The sequence below is a fragment of the Pipra filicauda genome, unplaced genomic scaffold (genome assembly GCF_003945595.2).
Source record: "Pipra filicauda isolate LSUMZ 115617 unplaced genomic scaffold, ASM394559v2 scaffold44_size3831614_pilon, whole genome shotgun sequence".
Taxonomy (NCBI): domain Eukaryota; kingdom Metazoa; phylum Chordata; class Aves; order Passeriformes; family Pipridae; genus Pipra; species Pipra filicauda.
In genome coordinates, this window is record NW_024104587.1 from 2,985,194 (window position 1) to 3,011,786 (window position 26,593).

Genomic DNA, 26,593 nt, shown 5'->3' on the forward strand with positions numbered 1-26,593 from the left:
TATAGTTAAATTTGTGCCACTATTAGAGCTGAATGAAAGAAAGTTGTCCTATTTGTAATGAAATTATAACCATGACCTTTCCAAGAAAAAGAAAAAGCAAGAAAAGTCCTGCAACACTTTTTTGTGTTGAAAGAAGTCAAGAGGTGCCTTTAGCTCACCAAGTGCCCATGTGCCTCTTCTCTAGGTAGCAAACCTGAATATGGCAAAAGTGTCTCTGGTGAACAGGGAAATGAGACACACACACACACACATATATATATATGTGACACAGATCACAAAATGAGGGCTAAAAATACAGCTCAATTATTCAAAGTATATAATTTTTTTTCAAGCTTGACCTTGTTATTACATTGAAGCACCTGTGTCACTTGAAAGGGGCCTTCTTGCACAAACAAGAAAAAAGTATCTGCGCATCACAATACAGGCTTTCCCCAAAACCTTTTTCCCTGGATAACGTGGCAGTTTTGGTAAACAGAATAGTCCCTCCCCAAAGAGTGTTAGAATGGCTCTGCACAACCAAATATGATCAAGTCACAGAGTGGGTCTCTCTTCCTGCCTCCACTATGAATCCAACTTTTTTCCTCACTGCCAAAGGAGGCAGCTCTCCACTGTCTTTCCATCAGGAGCAAGGATGGAGGCATAATAATTTGACAGGACAAGGGGTAATGGATTTAAGCTGTAGGAGGGTAGAATTAGACTAGATATTAGGAAAAAATTCCTTACTGTGAGGATGGTGAGGCACTGGCACAGGTTGCACAGAGAAGCTATGGATGCCCCATCCTTGGAAGTGTCCAAGGCCAGGTTGGATGGAGCTTTGAGCAACACAGACTAACGGGTGCCATCTCTGCCCATGGCAGGGAGGTTGGAAGGAGCCCATACCAGGGTTCCAAAGGCATCACAGATGTGCATCTATGGGGGAGCCTGAGACAGGGACCTCTCATACAGCAGCAAAGAGCCCAGTTCTACAAAGGAATCCTCACTGTGCTGGCTTTGCTGGAGGAGAGGCTCCTGAGCCTACACTTCCCAAGGTGGCAGCTGATCTCCGCTCGGTGGCAGCCAGCGTGAAACACGAGGGCTGGGTTTTCAGAAGGTGGGAGGCTTAACACTTGCTGAAAATAAGACCCATTTAAGTTGTCACGACAGCAGTCACCTTGAAAGATTTAGGCCACGCTGTCTGGTTTGCTGGTCATCCCCCCCTCACCGCCACATTTATCAACCCTCCCAACAATTCCCTCCCCTTCAAAAAGCTGTTTGGTTTTGATCTCCCCATGAAAGTTAAGGTATCACATTGGTTAACATTATTGCTCCTCCAAACTTTTCCCACTCCTGGCCCACACAGGGCTGAGGACAACCCCTTCCCTTCTGCCTCAGCATCACTTATCAAAATCACAGAGTGAAGGAGGCACGACACAATTCGGTTTTAACATTAATCTTCCCACTGACTTCTCATTACTTTGCCAATAAGATGATCTTCCTCACACCACATTTCGATATATTTGACATCTGTCATAAAACTCAGGTCACACATATCTGTCTTCTGGTAAAATGAGTCATCCTACAGAGACCCATACTATGCTGTTCAGGTCTTGCCAGAAATAATTATTGATATATTGTCAACACATCCAGCCTACGGTATTAACAGGAGTCATAAATTACCAGCCTTTTTTCTTCCCTCTACCTAGCAAGGAAATGAGGGGACATACAGTAGGAAAGCAGGTACATGGCATTTGGGTGATGGATCCAGCCACGGCCATTCACTGCTTTCTAGAAGCTGCGCACAATTTAATTGTATTATTGTATCAAATCATTCAAAGCTTGTAATAACTTTCCCTTTGTTTTGGTCCCCTTTGGTACCATACAGGTCATGATCTCCCATCAAACCAACCACCTAACTCCCCAAAACCTGTAGCTGATAAACAGTAGCTATTTAGGGAAGAAAGGGTACAGATAGAAGTTGTACTATCCTAAGTATAATGTCATTGGCTTCACTGAAGACAGAATGTTTAACCTGCTCTTGTATTTGTGCAGGACAAAGGCAACTTTTTTGTTTCATCACATATATGCAGTGTTTCCCAGTTAATTTGATTAACAACTTAGGTTATTATTGTGCTTTTTTTCTTTTGAAGTGTAAGCTTCCATAGCTAAAGATAAAAGGACAGAAATTCCAGCCATAGCTGTAGGAGAGGAATATCCATTCCCACAAGCAGCATCTCCTGAAGAACAGTCACTGGGTTTAAACACTGCTGCAGTTCCCTCTGGGTGTTGCTAAAGTGAATTCCCTCCTCCTTTCAGTTTAAGGTGTTACAGGGACTCCTTGCTCCACTTTTTGGTCTCAGAGACACAAGATATAGGTGGTTACAGCATCTTCTTGCAGACCCAGAGGGAGGAGTGTAAGCTTTGCTTTAGAGCCATGACTGAGCTGTAGGTGGTAGCTGGGAAGTCAGTGATAGACATCACATGATGTTCTGCTCCATCGGCTGCAGAACCAGGCCATTAAGCTGCTGTGATTAAGGTATGCTGGTCTACAGCCAGGCAGTCTCTAACCTTGACCTTTAACAGGTGAATAGCATAGTTTGAAACACTCCTGCTTTGCTCTCCGGAGTAGGGACTGTGATTGCCTTGTTAGAGACCAGAGAGAAGAGGGACCACCTTGGGGAGGTCCTTCATTTTGTATCAACAAACCTCTGAAAGCTGTACGATGGAGAACATGAAGTATTCCCCACAAGAAGGCTTTGGCATAGGGTTTGGCCAAGGACAGGGACAGGAGAGTGCAAACCCACCAAATGTCACCTCCACAGAGTGCATATGCTGTGGGAGAATATTCCTTCTTGCACAAATCCAGCACAAATCCCAATCCCCAGCCTCAGTGTCAAAACCTCAGATCTTATTGTGCACTTTCAAGACCCCAACTGGGATGACTTGGGAGGGAGTTACCCAGGCAAAGGAGCTCTGCACGTCACAGTAATGCTCCACAGGCCCAGCAGCAGCAAAATTGTCACCTCAGTACTTTACGTTTTTAGCCCTTCCATGTATACAGGAGCACTGAGAGCACCTCACACTAATTAACAAGCTGCTCTGTATCTTTGTGCGTTACCTTTCTTTTTCCCCTTTGATTCACATACAAATTATTTTTAGAAAAGGGAAAAAGTTTCCTCTTTAAAAAAAAAAAAAGTAGTGAGGTGAGGTCTGGGACTGTTCATCTGCCCTGTTCATCACCTCAGCAGTGTATTAGGTTTGTGAGACGGTGGAGGAGGGAGAAAACATGAAGGGTGCCTTCACTCCTGTCATCTCCCTCACCCCAAAGCCTCCCAGGTCCTCAGCAGGAGCCAGCTCCCTTTCTTCCTCCCCCTCAAAAAGCCCTGTGGTTTTATTCACTAAATCCTGATATGTATCTCTGACCTGTGCTCTGCCCACTTTCCATCATTTTTGTAAGAGAAAACTGTTGTTCCGAGGTAGTTTGTTTTTATGGGGTACCTGTGGGTGACACACACCTGGTGACACCTCCAGCCTTACACTGCAGGCACCACGTGATGGCACAGGCACATCAGATATTTGGTTCGGGTGTCGAGTTCTTGGGCAATTCTGGGCCAAGAAAAGTGACCTGCAGAGACCATTTTAAATCCTGCTAATTACAGTATCCCTGAATTTGCTCTAGTTTTTTTCCAGGTTGAATTTAGCAAAGACAGGAGTGTAGAAAGGCACTCTTGCTTTTCTGCTTGGGCACTGAGCTCTGACACACTGGAGGATGTCGTCTTTCATTATTAACTTTGGCAGCATTTAAATTAAGTAATATCTTGACAGGGGAAAGGAAGGGAATGAAGGGCCCTGGGAATATTTTTTTTCTCCTGTTTAATTGTACTGCATTTGATGTGTTCCAAAAAACACTAGAAGAGCTGCTCTTCAGAGACCAAAAAAAAGTTTATAAACCCCCACCAGTTGAGGTAGTTTGGCAGCACATAGAAGGATGGAGAATTATCATCTGTCCAGGGAAATCCACCCCCCACTCCTCCCAACCCTCTTTCAGCTGGTGCACGCAAGATGTTCCTGCTCACTTCATCTTCAAACATTTAAACACTTTGAGGACCACACACCTACAGTGCGTTATTTGCAGGGCTTTCTAAGCTGAAATCCAGCGTGTGTGTGTATCTGTGGGTGGGAATGGCTGGATAATGTTACCCTGATAGCTGATGATAATATTTCTACCAATTGTTAAGCTTCCTAAGTCTCTACTTTGCAAATGCTTCAGCGGATCGGTTTCTGAAAAACGCAGCTTTCCTTGCTTGGGGAAAAGGGACGAGTCAATAATGCGTTTGTGCAGATTATCTTGGAGACTCTGATTTACTCCTGAGAAAAAAAGTCTCCCTTACACAAATGCACCTTTCTAAACACTTCAGGGGTCGCATGGTTCACTGCAGGGTTGTGTCAGTGCAGCCATAAAATGAGGCGGCCGTTCAAGCTGTCTTGGGCTGGCAGCGTAGCAGGTCCTGCAGAAACACAGATGTGCCGGGTCTGAGCTTTAAAAGTGGCTCCCTCCTTGTGAGCTCTCTGCTTTGAGTCCAAATAGACATTAGGAAAATGTGTGAGGGACAAAGGAGTGTGTTCCTTCAGTGTTTCAGGGGGGGAAAAGCGTGGGAGGAGAGATAATTTTGATGAGTCAAATTCCTTATTCCCTTCAGACCTGCAAAGTCAGTGGGAGTTGCTTCGCTTTCATCTTAACATGCAAAGATGGGTGAAGTTAGAACAAAGGAAGGCGGAAAAAAATAAATAAGCTTTTTTTATAAAGTTAAAGGAAGACCAAAAGAAACAGTAATGTTCTTGGTGTAAGGGACAAAAGCAAAACAACACTACTATTCTGCATAACATACTCTTTATCTCAGAATACTTATTCAGGTTCTGGCATCTGAGAAGTCCTCTGCTCATCTTTTTTTCCATTTCCTCTGCCATGCTGACTCTTCTGGGCTGTGCATGCCTCACACAAAGCATAATATCTTCTGAGACTTTGTTAAAATATTATTTAAGACCGACTTCTGGCCCAATTCTTCTGACTTTATCACGCCTTTGCTTCATATTTTCCATCAGTGCTTCTACTTCATCCACTGCACTAAGGCACAAAATTCTTGTTTTGAACCAAGATATTTACAAGTTAGATCCCCCATATCCATCTTCTCAGCTGTTTTTGTCCCAAATCAACCAAACCTGACTCTACACATCTCCCTCAAGCAATCGCAGTCTCAAAACTTCTCAAACTCCACAAATTAACAATTTCTTTTGGGGCAGGGATCCGTTTGCAGCCACTCCAAATTTACCTCAGTTATAGTACTGAGAGATTTTGCATCTCAAGTTCTGCATGAATGATCTGTTTAGTCTTGTGGCAGAGAACATCCTCTAAGAGATCTGTGGGAGGCAATTTAGATATGTAAACCTGTTTGTTAGAGTGCTTAAATGTGCCATAGAACACAAAAATCCTATGGATTCACAATTCAAAATGAGTTGAAAAACCAGTTTGGATATTGAAGATTTCCTGATGCTAAATGGTTCTGACTTCAATAAAATCATCTGGATTCTGTTCCCATCCTAATGTTAGGCTCCCATACTGTTATCCTGAGAACTCCCTGGCTTGAAGGAGCACTCTTTCTTCTGGAGAGCCCTGAAGAAATAGCTTATACAAAAAGTCTGTCTGTGCACAAGGGAAAAAAAGCCAGCACTAAGGATAAGGTAAGCAATAGCAATGAATCATGTATTTCATTCAGAAAGCAGAGAGCTCCAGTTTTGTTTATCTTTTGTGTGGACAAGTTCCCTGGTCTGGGTTCCTATCTTTTTTTGAAAGTCCCATCCCCCATCACACCCCAGCTGACAGCCTCATTGTCCCAATGGCTGTCGTGGGAAGTCATGATAGATGGCTAAACCACGACCCTTTTAGGAGTTGTGTGTTCATATTATGCTCAGAGACCTTTTTTGATCAATAGTCAATTCAAACATTTTCACTCATGGACACACTCAAATATATTTATGATTATAGCATATGTTTGTATAAATAAGTGGCTGGAGAATTGTTAAGATGAGCAGAACTACTTCAAGAGGTTTCAGTGCTTTGGAACCCAAAGTAGTGGTATCATGAGTAAATGTGGTCATTTGCAGTGTTTGCAATATTTTTTTTTTACTATTTTAGTCAAAGGAAGAGCAGCCAGAATATTTCCATTGTGGGGAGCATAGAGACTTGAAATAACTAGGGTTTGATACTAGCCATATTGCACTTCACTTTTCCTCAGCACAGAATGCCAGCTTGTTTCTTCAAATTAAGACAATATGCTTATAGTGATGAACCTTATTGGCCATCTATCTTCCTTTTGTAATCTGGCTCTCATCAAGCTGAAATGAAGCCATTTCTTCTGACTGTGGCTGATTAAACACAGAGTAAACCTAGATCTCTGAGGAGGCTCTAATGATTCTCCACAGGCCTAGTGTCAGCCCGGCACCTGCAGCATTCAGCTTCCCCATTTCCATCATAAAATGAAGCATCTGTTACAGAGAAGTGTTATCTTTTTATCATCGATGGTATCTTTCTGTTTGAATTCACCTACCCCATTTGGTATAAATTACAGCCATTTCATATGTAATGAATGGTCACACAGGATGCACTCTGGTTATTGGGGGTTAAAAGGGCACAAAATCCTTTTACTAAACCTTTATTTAACTTGGTGAAAGTTAAGACTACATGGCTTGTGTAAAACCTTCTTTATTACAACAAACAGGAGGAAATACTTACCGCAGCTTAATGCTGAAGCATTTTGATATTGCTTATCTAAATACTGGCCTTTGAGTTTTTTGGAAGCAATTCCTGGAGAAACATTATTAGTTGCAGGGAAAAGAAACAGAGAAACATGTTCGTGCCAAAGACATTTCTGTCTCAGTAACTTGATTAACTATAAGCCTGAAACCTAAAAGTAGACAAGATTTGTTTGCTAGAAAGGGTGGTTGCCAGCTTAGAACCTGCTGCAAATCCCACAGAAGTCACCTGGCATATTTTCAATTATTTCAACAGCATTTGTTTGGATCAGGCCAAAGATCAGCTGCCTGTTTACATTTTGTGTGGTCCACATGGTCCTCTACGTTTTACCTTCTCCAGTTTTCCATCTTAGCTGAAATAGGCAACTTCATCTCAGAAACAATTTTTTTTCAGCTGATGGGGATTTGGGTCATAACTTTGCCAAGCGTTTTGTTGTTTCCCACCTACAACGTGGGCAGTCTGGGCAACCTCACATCTCAAAGAACGAAAGAAAAACTTCCAAAGACACTGACTCGGAAGTAAAACTTTGCTCACTGAAGTAGTAATATAATCGATGGTAAAAACACTTGTAAAACTGCTGAATAATTCCACCTATTAACATGTAGCTACAGGATACAGAGGTGGGGGTAACAACTGCAAAACGGCCTTCCTGGTCACATGAATGTGAAAGACGTTGTTGTAACATAACAACCACTTTGATAACATCTAAAGATTGCAAATAAGAGATGGCTTGCTGTGTTTGATGTTGTAAGTACAGATAAGGTCTTCAGTGAACCAAAGAACAGCAGAGAGAGAGAGACTCTAAAGCAGCTTGCTCAGGTATTGGTATGAGACTGAAGGAGACCAAAGATCAGCACCACCTACTTCTTGGAAAATTCTTGAGATGTTGCATTAAACCGGGACAGGGAAGGCAGTTACAGTCCAAAGCATTTCATTCCACTCATCATCCTGTGCCATGCTCTGAACAGGACATGCCACCACTGAAGTCACTGTGATCCACAGCCCAGCCTAGTTCAGCAGTGCCCCCAGGCTCCACATTTCTCCTGCATGATAAGTGTTAATGGCTTAATCTTGCCAGGATTGTCTGAGATTTCTTTTCCTCATTTTTGTTAACAGGTATAGAAGGTGCAGTGGGCATACAGTGGTACTGTCAGTGTTCTGTTGAATTACAGAGGTTGAACAATCAAAAAGGAAATTATAATCACCAAAACATAACATAGCAACAGCCTCTTTGGTGGACTGTTTGCCAAGGTATTTTCCATAGTACTTTACAGATGAAATAATTTTACAGCATAAAAGTAACTTAAAATAACGAACTTTATTGTCAAGATTAGACTTTCAACTACCTGTTGAATTGCTTAACAGACCCATTGGGGGTAAAAATCATCCTTGTGAAAATTAAGAAGAGTGAACAATTTTGTACCAACGTGTAATTTCATGATTGTTTTGCAAGCCTGCATTATGTGGCCACTTTCTGCTGATCCATTTTGTAGCAAGCAAAATCATATTGTCCTACCACAAGAGCACACTTGTTATTCAAAATAATTAGGACATGAGTCATCTTAGTATCAAAGTTGGCATTAGTGATATATGGAGCTGATGACTGATGAGTCCAATGAACATTTGACTCATGTAGACTTAAAATATGCAGCTGAAAAGCTCAGTTAATTCAGAAGAGACACAGCATAGCTGTGATAGCATCTTGTAAAAGCAAGATCCAAGACAAGTAGAAATGCAGTAACACCAGTGATGAAATCAGCTGAGGTCTTTGCATTTCTCAGAACAGCTGAAAAATGGAAGAACTTTTCCATTAAAAAATTCAAAACTCCATTGTTTTCCCCTTGACAAGGTATGAAATGTAGTAATTTTTTTTCCTACTGTTTACATTATATGTTTGTAAGCACTGGGATTATTTTTGTTCCCTGTCCATTTCCTTTCATTTTTCCTTTTTGTTACGTTAGTTGAATAAGTGAACGATATCCAGAATTTCAGTTTGGTTTGGAAAAGTTATAACAGCAGAAAGAAAAATGAAACTAGTTTAACCACTTTAGAGAGTTTCAATTTTCCTTTGTTCTCTTCTGTAACTTCTCCAGAATTCAAGATTTGTAAGAGTTAGTTTGAAAATAAGAAAAATAGGGAGAAGAAGGATGAGGGGTGCAAAAGGAGGGAAAAGAAAAATAAAGGGGAAAATCCAAACTACTAGTTATCCTCTTAGAGGGAAAAAAAAAAGGATAAATGGGGAAATAGGTGTTTAATGTTTGTTTCAAATAAAAGACAGAAATAGGGAAATCTGAAAAGAAGCTTTTGTTTTATTCTTTTCTTGTGGATGCCAACTATTCCCCTGTCAGCAACTGTCTAATTGACTAATACAGTGAACATGTGGCAACTATTTTCAACTGTATTTAGCCAAGTCTGTTGCTGTGTTTCAGATGTAATGAAGGCTTCTAATGTCCAGTAGTTTTTCCAGCTTTACTATGGGATCTAACAAAAGCCATCGCCCCTAACAGCCTTTGGTTTAGTTTAAAAAATAGTAATGTTTGCATCTAAATATGATTTAGGGCAGCATCAAGGTATAAACCTGTATCTGATACAGTTAGTTTTGAAGGTCAGCTCCTGGAAGGACTTCCAGTCAAAAAGGTGTCCCAAAGTCAACTACCTTTGAAGCTGCTTCACAGACTTGTAAAACTGGACACCCTGAGGCAAACAGAAAGCAATCAGAGCCAGAAACTCCACTGAGTGTTTTTTCCTCCGTGGGACAGGTCTGAGTGACGTGAGGGAGTTCCCCACCTTTGTGTTAGATCCAAATCTTGACTGTAATTGGAGTCAACAGGATGTAAAGCAGTGGAGACCATCACAAACTGCACATTTGACTGCTGACTGTAAAATTTAAAGGACCGTGTTTCTCCCTGACACCATAGAAATCTGGTTTGTAATGGGTCAAAAATAAACATTTAAAAATTGGGAGAAGAATACTTGATTATCTCCCCAACAATTGCAAACATCAATGCATCTAATCACAAGCTTAATATTAAAGGATTTGAAATCTCTGGTACCAGTTTTAGGTTTATAATTAGACCTATAATACAGTGTTCCCCCCTAGAAAAAAATTTGATGGTTTCACTCCTCTTATTCTTTTTTTAAAGAGATGCTCTTTTACGTTTAAAATCTACTAATGACACAACTGTATTTGTGATCAAGTGTCTTCTTGCTGTAAGATTTTTTTCTGCACTGATTCAAATGCTGTAATATATATAGCTCATATATAATGGTGTCTGTAGAGGCTCCATTAATGGACTGAGACCATTCAATGCTTTATTCCAAGCCATCAAATCATTCTGTAGTTATTCTGGGGAAAAAATTACCCCAGCTAGAATGAAATATCAGAGGTGGACACCAACTTAGATGACTGTGAAGAACAATATGTGAAAAATGTTGTGATCACGGCAGATGAAGAAACTTTGAGATGAAATTGGTCTTTCACAGTAATATCAGTTCTCTTCATCAACAACAATGTATCTGGACAATGAGCCAGTGTCATTGACTTTCCCCATTTTAAAGGCCTTTAATACTGATTACTGCCCAGTGAACAAAAGCTTTTCTTGTGAGGAGTCTGAAAAGGTTGATTATATGTACATTACAGCTGAAAATGGATCAGACAAGTAGTAAGTTATGAAAGTACGAACACAAGAGAATAAGACCATTCACTGGGCTTGAATTACTTTAGTTTATCTTCTTAGGCTGAATTGTGGCTGTGGTCTTTTTGCAACTCAAATAAAAAGCGTAGATCAAGATGAGATAAAGATAACGGAGTATTGCCAGCATTAGGCAATAAAATCAGTAGCTGGAATGGAAGAAAACTTTGATAACCACACAGAAAAAATTTTAAAAGTTACAGTGACACTGGAAAAGGCCCTCTGTAGCTACTGCAGTTGAATAAATTAGGCAGTAGGACAATAAAAAGATACAAACATCTGCTCTTTCATTTCTTTATAAAGAGATTTGGAACCGAAATTATTCTGGCCAGCTGAAGGGACTGTCTCTGATGTTCCAGTTAAACATCATTTGAAAGCTTCCAAGAGTTGAGAGTGGGTAACAACTTTCATATTAGGGCCCACACAGGATGGGGAACTTCATTCAAAATTCAAAGTTCTGCTTTACACTGGGGAAAATGAAACAATTCTATTCAAAAAAGATGTTTGGTTCTCCAAAAAAAATCCCAAGGTGCTTTAAAATCATGTTTCTTTTCATATCTTATAAAAAAAGTTAAGTTTTAGTTACTTTATGCTTCTTTTAGCATGAAGGAGGCAAAAAAGCCATCACTGGAAGGATGTGATATCGGAATTCATGTTGGTAGCAAGAGCTCACACCTCAGCAGGAACACAGCCTGGTCTAAAAGGCTAAGCAGTTTGCAGATTGAGCAGTCAGGAAAAATATCCCACAAATTTATTTTAAAAATGCATATTTTCTCTAACAGTCCCAATAAAAACTGTGGAAGCTCCATTGTTATTCCTGTGTGAAAAATGCACAGTTTTTAAAACAAAACATCCTAAATTAAATTTTAGCCACTGCATTAAAGGGTCATTTCCAAAAGATGAAAGTACATTCTGTGGCAGTGTAAAAGGATAATAGAGGGCAAAAGAGAATTACGACACACTAGTATTACGGAAAAAAGAGCATGAGTTGTGATATCCATGAAATGTTGGATTTTCCGCTATTCACAAGGCTCTGCATTCTTAATATCTGTAAAGAATGGTCATCTCACTTGCTAAAATATCACCCAAATGCTCAAGCCACAAGGCTAAACTACTCTAAAGTAGCCACTCCATCCAGCTGATTCTGCCATTTAGCACTTCTCCTGTAACATCAGTGGTGTAACCTTAGTCCCCAAAAATTGGAGGGCGAGTTATGCCATTGACCTCGGTCTGATCAGGCTCGAGGACAAGCAGCTGTGCAGTCCCTTGAGGCCACAAGCCATGGGGAAACTCCAGGGCTCTGGAAGATGAAAACAGACCCAGAGGCCTCAGCTGAAGGAGAAAGTCAGAGTTGCAACCTCTCCCTATGGCTGCCAGGAGCCTGAACCAGTGGGGCCAGGCTATCATAGGTTCATAGACTGGTTTGGGTTGGAAGGGACCTTAAAATTCACCTCGTTCCATCCCCTGCCATGGGCAAGGACATCTTCCACTAGACCTGGACACTCCAAGCCCCATCCAGCCTAGTCTTGAACACTTCCAGTGACCTGTTCCACCCTGACAGTAAAGAATTTCTTCCATAAATATAAATTAAACCTGCCCTCTTTCAGTATAAAGCCATTGTGTCTTGTCCTATAACTACATGTCATTGTCAAAAGTCCCTCTCAGCTCTCTTGGGTGCCCCTTTAGGCACTGGAAGATGCTGTAAGGTCTCCCCAGAGCCATCTCTTCTCCAGGCCTGAACGACCCTAATTCTCTCAGCCTGTCTCCATAGTAGAGCTGTTCCAAATCTTGGATCATCTTCATGGACTACTCTGAACTCGCTCCAACAGGTCCACACCCTTCATATTCTGGGTGTCCCAGAGCTGGATGCAGTACTCCTGCTGAGGTCTCACAAGAGTTCACCCAGTTTAACTCAGCTGAGGCACATGAAAATAAAGAAATCCCGAATCAGTGCCCACCTGATGAACCACAGGAAAGTGCTGAGGCAGCCCCACGTGCAAACAGCCAGCGTTGGCCACTGGCTCTTTGGTGTTTATCTATGCTAAATGTACCCTATTGTACAGATAAATTCATGTGTGCATGTCTTTAGACATGTTGCTTAGACACCAAACAGCCTTGGATTAAATACTGGGGGCCATGTGAGAACCCTCACTCTTTTTCCCTGCATGTCCTGCGCTCCAACGTGCACGCCTGGACGTACCCATGCACGTACACCTGCATGCAACAACTGTCTTCTCAGCCACAGACAAGAACTTGCTAATTAATGTTTGTTAAAATTAATATTTTTGCCAGTCAGAATTAGTCACACATGAAGCATCCCAAGCTTCGAGAAGGCTGTCTTAATTAAAGTTTTATCTGTCACTTAATGGAAGAATTATTACCAATTTTGATCACTCTGTTTTTCTTTCAGATAACAGTAGTGTTCTATCAGCCTTTGTATCCCTGTATACAAAGCAAAATTTCTTTCAGGTTTCAAATGCTGGCTGATTTATTTTACAATATTTTACTGCATCTTAAGGTGTCTCAGATCCAATGCTCTCACCCAGCATAGAGCAGAAGCCACAAAAAACAGATGAACCCACGAAAGGAAAGGACACTGCACGTGACATGACATATTTTCGTGGAATGCAATACCAGTTGCGCAGCTTTGTTTTCACCTACTTTTCATCAGACATTTTCATCTGCAAAAGGCCATCAAATTACTGCTTCTGGGGACAACAGAAGGTTCTACTTTCTTTTTTTTAATCAAATAATAATTCAGCAGCATTGATTTCTCTAACAAATGGTCTATTGCCCTTATGTAAGTCTGGAATAATAGCACTGACATGCATGGAATTCAATCTGGAGTCATTCAGGAGCAGTTGAGATCCAAATTCCCCAATCAGTAACATTTTGTTCCAGATTGCAAAACTTCTTGTTAGAACACAAACGCTCTTTTTATGAAAAGATTTTAAATGAGTTGTTAGTGACGTCTTCACAGAGAGAGATGGAGAATTTATTTGCACTTCACAAAGAACCTCTTCCTCTCTTCAAAGCACCAGTTGTTTTAATTTAAACTAATATTAAAAGTTTCTTGCCCTGAGCCTGCTGTTGGATATACAACTGTACAGCATCTCTTTATCAGTGTAGGAGTGCAATGGCACAAAGACCACGCACTGAAGTGAGACATATCCTTACATTACTTCCCTTAGATTGCTGGAATTAATCCAGATTTACACACCACTCATCCATAAGGGAGGGTTAGTGCCTGATTCTTTCCTCATAACCATGGAGTCTATCCAAACTGCAGGGCAGACAAACAGCTCTATATATTTTAATTGAAAAGAATGGGTTGGTAAATCAAAATCTGCCTTTTTTCAGTCACAGATTCAGAAAGCTGAATCAAGTGACAGTGTGTCCCAGAAACTGCATTGTCACCAATACAGTGGCATAAATCAGGAAGGCTTTGGTGGCACTTCTAAGCAGTCCTTTTTCACTTAAAATAATAAAGAAAAGAAACCTGCAAGCAGCCAATCTTCCCTCTGTGCCGCGCTGACGTCAGGAAACACAGAAATCTACAGAATTCTCTTTAAAGTATTTTGGCTGCATGCAGTGGAGCTTTAATAGGATCAGCTCTTTCCTGACAGGTCACAGTATGCTGACTAAGTTTAGTTACACTTTATGATTTCAAAGGCTTCTTCCCAAAAGATATTCCCCTCTCTGCTCTGTTGTTTTTTTAAGAGTGCAATGATCAAAGTGCTTTTCGAAATGTTATTCATGACTACTTCAAGCTAAAAAATGAAACCTAAAGTGATTCCAAGCAGCATTTCATTTTAATTTAAGTGATGCATAAATTTTGCATGACTGCTCAGCTTCAACCACTATAGGTAATAAACAGTTAGTTAAAATATTTACCATTACCTATCAAACTGCAATTTAATATGTGAATAGTTCTATTAGTGTGAAATGATACCATGTGCATCCCAAAAGCTGAAGAGATGCCTCAGATCTTTAAACCAGCGCAAGGGTGCTGGGTGCCACAAAGAATTCAGCCAACAAGATACAAGTGAAAGAGAGTCATCACCTTTGGTTTAATGGCTGTTTTATTCAAGCTTCGAGCTGTATGGAACAAAAGTTTTAAAAACTTGGAAGTTTTATTATTGTAAATGAAAGGGAGAAAGAGGAATATTTCTGCCACTTGCACAGAGTATCTCAGGCACGCAACAATAAATGCAGCCATGTACAGGACTTCAGCAGAGATGGCAAGTAGTCTCCACACCAAGTTTATGGGTTTATGGTGTTATCTAAAAGACCCACTTAATGAAAGCTACATATTTACCTTCTGAGGAAAACCCAAGCTCTTTCTGCAGGATTTAAACATGCTGTTCCAGGGAAATGTATGTTTTCCATGCTTTATGCTCAGACTACCAAACGTCCTGCACCGGTACCCATTACATGGTCCAGTGAGAGTTAAGGGCAACCTACTTCCCCCCAAAAACAGACTTTTTATTCATTTCACCACTTTTTCTGAAATATAGGGCTTCTCCAGGGGACCAACTTCAGCTTATAAGTAGGTAGTATATAATGACATAACATTCTAGGCACAGTGACTGCAAAGGTACACCCATCACATGTAAAAGGTTGTCAGCAAAAAACACTACCAACCCTTTGCGACCCTTGGAAAAAAATGAAGGTGAAAAAGACATTAAATGTTAGAACAGAGAAGGGGGAGCCACTTGCATTTGTGCTGTGGATTCTCTCCAGTTTGGAGGCTCAGAAGTTAATGTATTCAGCTCTTCTTTAACGCCAGCCTTCCCTCGTGTTATTCATACAACTTAACTCTGGCTGCCTCCTCCTCATCCCTCCTGCTTCGCCTCATGCTTCTCAAAAGGCATTTCTCTGCACGGCACATCAGAAACTAAAAATCTAAGTTGCTATCTTACTTCCAAACCAAGCTGTTGTCAGCATTAAACCTACACAATGCATTACAATATAATCCATTTACAGGGTGTCTTATCATGCAAATAACTCAAGGTGCCTCACAATAAAATAAAAAAGGACGAGAGGAATAAACCTCAGCCATTGGAACACACAAAAAGGAAACCTTGAAATTTACTTTTAAACACACTAATGGTTCTTTTCTCCCAGTGAGGCATGAAGAGGGACAGGGCAGAGGATTTGACCAAGGAATTCCTATTAGCATTTGATGGGACTTAAATGTGCAAATCCACCCCAAGATCACTGGGAGACCAGACTCCTTAAAAGGAGAAACTTCCTTGATATCTTCAAGAGAGAAGATTCATAAAGGCAGAAATGTTAGAGGAAACCTTGGTCACCAAAACATCATCTTGTTGGCTTAGATCTAAGCAAGAGTAAGGCTTGAATGATCTGATTTGGGATAGGAGCCGTGAAGGTCCCCCACAACACAGAAGCAGAAATACTCTTTAAAAATAAGAATAGCTTTATCCAGGACTTACTTCTGACTCATTTCCAAAAAGGATCTTGGTTTAAATTAATGTTCCATTATCAGCATAAAATAGCAAATAAAAGGCGCTTTTCCCCTTCCTACTTAATTTGTTTTCATTTTCCATAGGTTTTCCTTAGACTGTTATAAACTGCTCTTTGGAAGAGATGGATTGGCATTTTCCTGCCTTTCCTTTGCCTCCCTGGGTTGGAGCATGAAGCAGTCAGAGGCACCAAGCAGATTGACTGTCCCAGGAGCAGAACATGGGAGGAACAGGAACCAAACCACATTGTTCTTCCCCTCTCCCAGCTCATGTCATGGCCCACATTATTCCCCTGGTCAAGCCAGATGGACTTCACCAAAATGACAACCAGAGGATGGGGCAAAGAAAATATTCTTCACTTAGGCACGGGAGTAGCAACGGAATCATTCTGGAATATTTTGGGTTGGAAGGGACCTTAAATCTCATCTCATTCCAACCCTCTGCCATGGGCAGGGACACCTTCCACTAGACCAGTTAACTCAGAGCCCCATCCAGCCTGGTTTTGAACACCTCTAGGTATGGGGAGTCCATAGCCTCTCTGGGCAACCTGTGCCAGGGCCTCACCACCCTCACAGCAAAGAATTTCTTCCTAATATCTGATGTAAAACTTCCCTCCTTCCTAGACACCACACGCCTCGTGTGGCACCCAGAAATAACAACATTGTAGGAGAGGCGACGATTTGAGTCATTATCTTCCTGCTCCTGGGAGCCCAAATTCTAATATAGCAAAAATGTCAAATACTGGAGATAAAAGCTGGCACAAGGAATAAGTGTGTGAAGGTGCCAGCTCTTGTAGCAGGTTGCCTAATGCAACTCTTGCCCCCATGAAACTCAGCCATTGAGCCCACTGGCTACTACCCAGCTGGAGACTGTGGCTGAAATCAGACTCAGGAGTGGAAAGACTTGTTGCACCAAATTCAGAATATTGAAGAACCTCTAAATGTACATTAAATGTAAATTAAAATTATAGAGCACAGGCTTAAAATGATCATGGGTGGAGTTTTATTAGTCAATTATTAGCCAATACTGGCCAAACACTTCAGCAGGACTCAGCACTGACCTGCTGTTCTTTGATCTAAATAGTCACATTCGAGGTATTTCCTATATTTTCTCTTCATCATTGATCAGATGTAAATGGAGGTTCAAATCAAAAAGATTTAATGAGTGTTCGGGTTTGGGGCACTCCGGAATGGGATAAAGAGGATTGGAGCATCTCAAGCATCAGGAGATAACTACCAGCATAGAATGGAAAGCCTGTGGATACCCTGGCAGAGTTTAACACTTCTTCCTGCTGCCAAGAGAAAAGAAAAACACACAACCCAAATATATCCATATCCAAAATTTTGCAGCACTTTTTTTAATTGGTGGGAATTAACATAGCATCAGAACTGTAGTACAGCTAGCATCTATCTATCACATTCTAATTTTACTGAGGAATGAATAACCTATTTACAAACCTATCCTAGCAGCCATTACAGAATACTATTATTATGCACCAATATTTGCTCCACTTCTGGAGCTCGTTGCAGCCAGCCTTGCCTACAAGATAGGTTAAGTCTATAGACAAATTAGCAGAAATTCAAAGTGTAATTTTACATTTTTAACACCACTCCTTTTCTTCCAGGGTCACAAAAGCCATGGTTTCTATGTTGCTCTGAACATTGGCTCTACTCAGATTTGAGTGATCATTTTCTTCAGGATTTTCACTTCTACATTCATTCCCACTGATTTAAATCCAGACTAATACTTAAATAGTGAATTATTTTCCACATTTCTAAATGCTATCAGATATTTTCCTACGTCCCAGGCTAAGCAGTAATGAACTCCTAAAGTTACTTTAAGAAATAAAAGGTTAAAGCAAAAATACAATTTAAATTGGAAAGCACTGTGTTGTTTGACTTCTCTTGCTTCAAAGCAAAAAGGCCAATTTATTTGCCATTTGAAGAGGATGAAAGCCTTTCTAAGACACAATTCTCCCTTCATCTATCATATACTGCTGGACATGTATGGCACCCATGGTTTGTGAGAGCCCTTCCTTGGAGATCATAGCTAATTTCAGAAGAGACAGAGGGATATGTATCATCTGCCTTTCCAAGATCAGAATCAGGTCTGCCTTGGTAAGCTAAGCTTTAGCTTGGAGAGAGTTTTTATGACTGAGTTATAAAAACCCTGGAAACAGGGGAGTTTATGACAGAACCACTGACAGACCCTTAACTGTCACAGTATTCATGGTTACCACTACAAGACAGGCATTATGTTGGAGGGCAGTAAAGTTAAACCTGCCCATAGGGCATTCCCAAATGTTAACTGCTGGTGCATATAGTAAGATTTTTAGCACAGGTGCACTCTCCAAATAAACTTGACTTCCAGAACCGCCCCCTCCTTTTTCAAAAAAAAAAAAAAAAAGGAAGAAAAAAAAAAAAGGTTTTCATCTGTGACACTGGAAACATTTCTATAGTTGTGAACAACTACATTTGATTAAAATCTGTCAGATTTATCTTCTTAGCAGGAGGGAAGAAATATGTGTTTTCCTCCGAAAGGAAATCAATGTGTCTTTATGATAGATGCAGAGTGAAAACAGGGATGGTGTCACTTTAAATGGGGAGGGAGGAAGGACGAGTGACCCCCTGGATATTACCATTAGCTGGTGGCATACTCGTTGTGAGGAAATGCCCCCCTTCAGATCTTATATTCTGCATTTATAGGACTGGTTTATGGTCACTGACCCAACAGTTATTACTCAGACTCTTAAGGCACAACATCTTCAGTGCAGCTGCACCGTGATTTTTTTGTCCTCTTCCCATTTCTTAATTATCACACCTAAGTGAAATCTCATGAAAAAAGCACCTAGCTTTTTTTTTTTTTTTTTTTTTGGCTGATATTATTACTGCTAGAGTCCAACCAGCTTCTTTAAAACAGCAGAATAAAAGCAAATTAATTTTGCTTGAAATAACACAGAATGTTTTATTTCGGCATGCTGGTTGATTTAGTGGCCAAAACAAATATTCCCATTGAGAAAATGTATCACCAAAATTAAAAAAATATATGTTAATTGAAAGAGTGAAGTGGAGCTTGATTAAAAACAGTGACTTAATGCCCTTATCAGACTATTTGACCTTAACAAAAGCATTATCAACTTGGCTTATGACATCATCTGGAGTTACCAAACAAAATGTTTTGAAGAAAATTCTAGATATAAATATGCTACCCCTATCTTGGAAAGCTTAGAAGCTAAATAGAGGAGGAGGAAGAAATAAGTAATGATTGCACCTCTGAGCAACTGCACTGCAGGAAAACGAAACAACTTGCTCAGTAAGACAGATTTTTGGCAGAGAAAGGGTACAACCTGTATATCCCAAATGCCAGATCACTGTCCTATGTAGAAAAACACATTCTCCTTTTGAAATTATCTTAAATTTAACCAAGCAAAACCACCACAGCTTTTCATGCCAAGTGATATTCAGAATCTTTCCTTGCTCCACACAAAGCCTTTTTAATAAAGTTCTATTGAAGGAATCAGTAATTTCACTCCAGCAAGGGCACACAGATATTTAGAAAGGCTTTGAGGAGGTTTCACAGCAAAATGCCTTAAACTGAGCTGTTATACGATGAGATGGTTACAAGAAAAATTACCCAGTTTTCATACTAGGGGCAGTTATGGAGCAGGGTCCTCCCAGGAGTCTGTGTCACCAGCTATGCTGGTCATATATGGATAAATGATAAAGAATTATCCAACACTATCCAAGCTAAAAAGTCTCACTGTACTAAGTGCCAGAGTATTAGAAAAACAGGATAAATTCAGTGTCACTGGGTGGAGAGTAATACAAGTGCAATGCAGACACACACACAGGCTGTAGACGCATCTATGCCAAAAAGATCTCAGTGATTGTGAATAATTCACTGTAAAGCATCAATTCAATGCCCCACAAAAGAGAAAATAAGATACGAGAATATGAGCAGAGAATGAAAATGAAGAAAATATCCTCATGCCACGTATAAAACCATGGTAGTTCTGGTCATTCTGACTCAAAATAGGTGCAGAAAATTATAACACCTTCCTGCCTTTTTTAAGTACAGAATACCTGAAAAAGGAAGAGAGGACACAATACCTGACCTATAAAAACTGGAATAGAGAGGATAAGTAGGGAATGATTATTCACTCTTTTTCATAATACAGTGTAGGGCACCTGCTATGTATTTTTCTCCTCAGTGTGAATTAAATGGCGGAACTCATTTTCAAAAATACTAGAGAGAACAAAAGTATATGTGGAATTTAAAAACATGAAGCTTCCCTGAGTAATATTAAACATCAGATTTGGCTGTCTTTTAACTGCTGATTATGAAATCAGGAAGGCACAGAGTTCTCCTTCTAAAAATCTTCCCCTAAGCATCTGTCACAGACTATGACTGGGTCAGGTTTTACTTTGGTTTGACATAACTTGCAGTTTACAGTATCATGAACTTTATTATTAAATTTTCACAAAGTACATAAAATTCTGCTAATAAAACCTCCAGATGACAGGAAGAATTATTATTTTAGCAAGTGGTGGTAAAGGATGAGATTCTGATACAGAGCAATTCTGTATTTACTGCAGTGTCGGTAAATACAGCAAAAATCAGGGAACAAGGCTACTTTTATGGAGCAGGAAACTGTCTCAAAACAGTTGAAGCTGAAGGATTTAATCTCCACCTCTACTCAGTGCTACAGCATAAGGAGGCCAAAACTCTCTGGAGTCCAGAGCTAGAATGAAAAAAAAAAAAAAAAAAGTAAGATTCAAGCAGAAACAAGGAAACTGTCTTGTTCTGACAAAAACAACTGGTAATATAGACCATTAGACAACTGGGTCCAACACTACTTTCAAAAGGGAGACGTACTAAAGTAAGACCATCGGAGAATAAAATAATCTAAGTGCTAGAAACAAGCGGTTCTGTGCAACATATTGACTCAAATTCTTCAGCTTAACAAAAAGAAGGAAGAGGACTTGATTTCTAAGCAGTGGGACCTGTACACAGGGAGAATATTGGATAACATGGGGCATTTGACCTCTCTGCCAACAACATGACAAGATGCAAAAATGGAAACAGAAGTTACAGAAACCAAGCTTTGAAGTAAGATGCAGTTTCCCAATGCTGCAAACTGCTAAACTTTGAGGCTGGTGGGCTTGAAGTGTTTAAGGCAAAATTTGCTCTTTAAAAAGGAAAAAAAAAAAAAGGTTCTTCTTTAACTCTTAGAAGAAATTCTTCAATCTGTAGATACAACAGTACAGCTGAAGATAAACATGGGTAAACAGAGGTGAAGGGTGTTTATCCACTTCAGTTGAGACAACACAGAATTTATCTTCTTCATGGTCTGACTTGGAACACCCAGCAATTTCTACACACTCTTATTTGAGAGGATATGGGGAAAGAAGGTGGATGCTTATGCAGGTGAGAGAAATGCATATGTTCAACATCCATAAACGAGAGTCTTTCTCTTGCCACTCTGTGAATCTGGGGCTTTGGTTTGTCTCCTCTTATTACTCTTGTGGTCCAACATTAAAAAAATATTTATGCTTCAGAGTTCTAGGCTTTAGACAGGTGCTTGCAATGGCAAGAATAATTCTCACACCTTGGTGATATAACTCAGCTTCTGGCCTTGCTTCATTCCAGTATTTTTTCCCTCGGCTACAACCAAGATTTTGCATTGCTAGATATGAAATGTTGAAGAGATGGTCAAAATCAGGGTGGGGAGCAATGGAGAGATCTCACAGGTGGTAGCTGGTGTCTGTTCTTTTCATGCTCAGGATCACACTGATCACCAGTTTCAGATCTGAGGAGGAAATTAGCCCAGATCAGACTATCAGGGAGAGTGAGGGAGTTCTGGGGATTACCCAGATATATTTCAGCCAGTTTCTCCGGATTTTAGTGTTACCTTGCTAGACCCACTCTGTGCCTACACTTAATATTTGAGGAACAAGAAAGGGCAGAGCAGAAGAGAAAAAAAAATGTACAGAGTTTTAAATAGGTTGCAATCTCTGGTCTTATCATAGGTAATTTGTAGTATTTAATAGCCCTGATATACAGGAGGTCACATGAAATCATTTAGAAGTCCTGTCTGGATTCAATTTCTAAGAATGTATTAATCTCTGCCTGGCACAGGAAAGATAATGGCATTTCCTTCAGTAGAGCCTCAGTCGGTGCCAAGAGCAGGAGCCCGACTGTCATCGGATCAGCCAGTGAAAACAAGAGGGGTATTTGGTTGTTTATTTATTGAGTCATTCCAGCTTGATATTGGCTTTATGCCAATGCATATAAGTTCAGAGATAAAGAGTTATTCCTGACGATAGCAGGACAATCCGTTTCTCCCCCATTACAGCACAGAAATCCAGTGCTAAATTAAATCCAAGCCCAGATATGCAGGTAACCTGAACCTCGACTTTCACAAGGGAGAAAAGGTTCATGAGACAAGCTGGGACAAATCCAGAGAAGGGTCATAAAGGCGCAACGAGCCAGATCCCTGCGTGTACCTTCTGCTGTCTTTCAACAGCCCAGCGCAGATTTGAACTTGGAAAGGTCCAAAGGAAACTATTTAAACCCAGGTCCCAGAATGCAAAGTGAGCTGGTGGGATTGCTCAGGAGCCTGAAGTGGCATTTTTTTATAGAGCAAACAATATAAAGTAAATAAAGGAGAATGACAACCCTCTGTGTACTCTAAAAGAAAACTAAAAACCCCACTGGTGTGCGCTGCTTGTCAGAGAATACAGGAGCAAAATGCAAGTATGTTAAAAGGCTTTAGCCTGGAAAAACCTTTTTTACCCTTCTTCTTTAAAGTAATGAAATGGTTCAACAACCTTTTGAGAAGATGAAAAATCTCGCCTGTTTACATTTGTAAGAGAAGCCTGAATTACCTGCCTTTCCCTTTAAGCATTTTCGGATACAAATCAAACACAGATGGCCCATTATGTTTATGACCTCACTGTCAATTGCTCTAGATAGTGCATGCATTAATTATTGAAATATTTTCATAGTATACAACTTTTTAGTGTTCACATTGTCACAGATAATTTCAACTTTCTGATTAGGAGATATAAACAGTGTTATTTATGAGAATTAATCTCCCAAATGCCATAAAAGTCACAAATATACTGGGGGTTTTATATATATATATAATGAACCCAGCCTAAAAAAAAAAAAAAAAAAAAAAAGAGGGAGAGGAAAACCAAAAAAATTGGCCTCAGTCCTGAAAGTCAACATTATGTTAACATTCCCTGTGATACATAAACGATGCCAAAACCTATTACAATTGCAGTAAATTTTGATTACTGGAGTTGTTTGTTATTTATGTCTAGAAGATAAAGATAATATTGGGAATAGCCCTCTACTTTTCTGCTTATAAATTACATCCATAAAATACTGTGGTTTTTAAACAGTAAAAAAACTTGATTGAGCTTTTCAAATTGTGCCTATTCTACTTCAAGAAAACCACCTTTGGTGACTGAGCAGGTAGGAGCATTTCTTTAATTCTCATTTACTTTCATTAGTAAACATTGAGCAGCTCTAGACCAAGTTCAGAGAATTCTACGGAGTAGCAAATAGTTCCCAGTAGTGGCACAATGATAATTTTCAGAGTAAGGTCATCAAAAACACCAGTTTCATCACAAACAGCCCCTTGACACCTGCTTGTTAATCACTATGTCCCTTTAAAAAATAAAAATAAAAAATTAACCTTGACTTCTGATAGTATTTTTCTTCCCACAAAAACCTGCATTCATACTGCGATAAACTTTTCCAGGAAAGATCTGACTTCCTTCAGCAGAAGAGTATAGTATTTTTTATCCAAGTTGCTATCTAAAAAGAAAGAAAAGAAAGGAAATCAAACGGTGATTAAGGTTGCAAAAGGTATATCTATGTAGGAAAAAAAACCTTCCAGTTACTTTTACTTATACTTCTATTACCTTAGTATTTCTGTAAGGCAAAACTAGAAAGGGATCCCCAAATTTATGGGGTGAAGAATTCAAAGAGTTAATCCTCCCCAGAATGTTCCAGATGAGCAAACAGAAAACATGCCTTTTTCATATTTCTATTTTCAGCAAACCCCTCCAATAAGCTGATGGCATTCGAAAGAGCAAAGGTAGAATGAGGGCGGGAAGGAAGAGAAAGAAACATCTCATGAAAGTAGCCCAAGGGAGAAATAAGTTCATGACTAGCACATTTACACCTTTCTTGATTTATTTAAGGTACAAGAATAGTGTAATATGACCTGTTTGCTTCCCTAACAAGCATTTATGTTTGCAGCAGATCAAGTCCAGACCCAGTTCTCGTGGCACAGGCACCTCTCACAGCTCTACAAGAGACCATGAGCACAGACCTAAGCTCTCTGCAGCATCCCATAAGCACAGAGGGAGGGTAGAGTAGCTCAAGTAGAAGGAAAAACCCCACATCACTACTTTTTAGCCAGATTTTGTGGTGAAGCAGCATTATCTCCTTTAATCACGGCCCCCAACTTCACACACAATCCCCATCTCTAATTTTTCCAGCTGAGTTTGGTTTCTCTTTTTATAAAGTCAAGACTTGTTCTTCCCACCTCAAGGAGGAATTGCACTAAGCAGAGGAGTGGGTTTTTTGGTACTTTCAGTACTCCCAAACAAATATTTCCCAACCCTTTCTGTCATTCTCAAAGGCTCACAGTGTGTTGCTCTGATAATTCAAATAAACAAAAAGAGAAACAGCTGGCAAATAAAAGTCAAAATTTTCCAAGACACCCCTTGCTTCATGAGACAGAGATTTCTAAGTCCTGTGAGATCTCAGAATTCCTTTGGTCCCATTTGCAGCCAGGTCCCCACTTGCTATAAATTCAGTGCAGCCCCAGGGCTGCTCCCCTCAATGCAACCCCTCCCCTTGAGGGATCCTGTGTGCTGTTAGAAGGGAGCTGGAAAGGAAAGGAGAGGGATTTTTCTAGGTAGAAGTTGTTCTAAGCCTGAAGCTGGGAAAGATGTAGGTTTTCCATGCCCTCGTTTCTATGAAAAAATGTTCCTAATCCACCTTACTTATTTTATTGATACTGAAATTGTTAGCACAAGGTTTTGCTAGAGCTGAGAAACAGAAGGAGAAAAATGAGGCTTCTTAATCTGTCGGGGGTCTTTTTTTATTATGTAGAGGATTGTTGAGGTTTTTCTGCAACTTGAAGGGCTAAAACTCACACTCGTGATCATTTCAAATGGATGGTCCCTATCAACTCTTCCAGGATTAGTGCTTATGAGCATTTTTCTGCTTCTGCATAGAAAGCAGAGGCCAGGTTAAGCCTCTGTCCTCAAAGATAACTAGGAGGCGTATTGTTTGACTGTTCTTTAACTGCAGCAAAACTTTTCTGCTTTTTTTCCTATATACCACAAAGAAAAGTGGATGTTCAGGAAAGGACATATCCTACTGAAACATGTTTGGGGCTGGTGGAGGCAGGCTGGCTGTGCAAACAGATCTTTAGGGATTTATGATGATCAGTTTTTCAAGCATTACGAAAGCCTGAGAGCACATTATTTTTAAATGAGTTATATATTTAGCACTATGCCCACCATTCTTTCAGTTCTAATTTTAGAGGGCAGGGGACAACTCTGGCACTATTGTAGCCTTGTCTAAATTTAATATAGTTGAGCAGCTGATGATTATCAGAGAGATTGGCTTTTTGCTCCTTCAGGAATTTTTCACTGAGGAAAAAAAGTCACTGAGTAGTACTCTGCTTAGGGTATTGTACAAGCTGTTGTAGTACATGAGAAGAAAGTGTGGTCTGAAACAGTCTCTTGAGCCTTATCTCTTACTCCAGGCAGGGATTTTAGATACAGGAGAAGGGAATGAGGTTAGTTTGGACAATGTTTTCCTTTGCCTTCTGTAGAAAGAGTAGTAATTCTTGCTGGGACATACCAGTAGACCAGACCCGTCCCATCTCCTTGTGAGTACAGACACACCCAGATACAGAACAGAGCTCAGGAACTTCCAGTTCCACCAGTTGCCCTGTGGAAGGGCTGAGGAACATTGTTCCCAGCTTCTTGTCCAGTGCCAGTGGTCAGGTGGTCCATGCAGAGCCATGGGTTGAAGACCAGAAGAAGAAGAACTCTTTCAATCCTTCAATTGTGTCTCATAAATCCCACAGTTACAGTCATGGGTCTGACATTTATGTGGGCTTCAAGACAGTCCAGACCTTGTGTCTCTCTTACTGTGGCCACAGTGAGCAGTCTCATCTCAAGCAGTGTCTCTGAATTTGTCAAATGATATGCTAGTCATAGTTTATGGAAACGGGGACATATGAGGGTGCTTAAGTGTTTCTAAGTGATTAAAGGCAACATTCACAAACACTTCAGTATTACGGGCAAGCTCAATCTGCATAACTCTACACAGTGTCAAAGACTCATTCCAGACAAAGGGTGTTTAATGAAAAAACTCTGTAAAAAAGAGGCCTTGCAATTTCCTATAAATATTAGGCTTTCTGCCTTCCTTCTGAAATATATATGAACAGCCTCAAGAGGGATTATTGATGCTGGCAAGTTTAATCAGTCCTCAGAAGTCCCTGACACTGTGTCCAGCATTAGAGTTTTGCATATGGTTCCCCCCACACCCACTGGAGTGTTTTGAGGTTGGGGTGACTGCAGGTCTCTGAG

At 40.2% G+C, this 26,593-nt stretch overlaps 1 long non-coding RNA gene across 3 annotated transcripts in view; it reads right to left on the reverse strand.

The window, feature by feature from the left end:
* Nucleotides 1–18,845: 18,845 nt before the first annotated feature.
* LOC113987299 overlaps nucleotides 18,846–26,593 on the reverse strand; it is a 57,650-nt gene continuing 49,902 nt past the window's right edge. For 2 of the 3 annotated variants that reach the window (XR_005565265.1, XR_005565259.1), the window contains exon 11: nucleotides 23,159–23,792. This is a non-coding gene — a long non-coding RNA (uncharacterized LOC113987299). Of the gene's footprint in view, nucleotides 20,707–23,158; nucleotides 23,793–26,593 lie in introns of those variants that run through there. The other variant, XR_005565262.1, reaches the window with a different exon arrangement.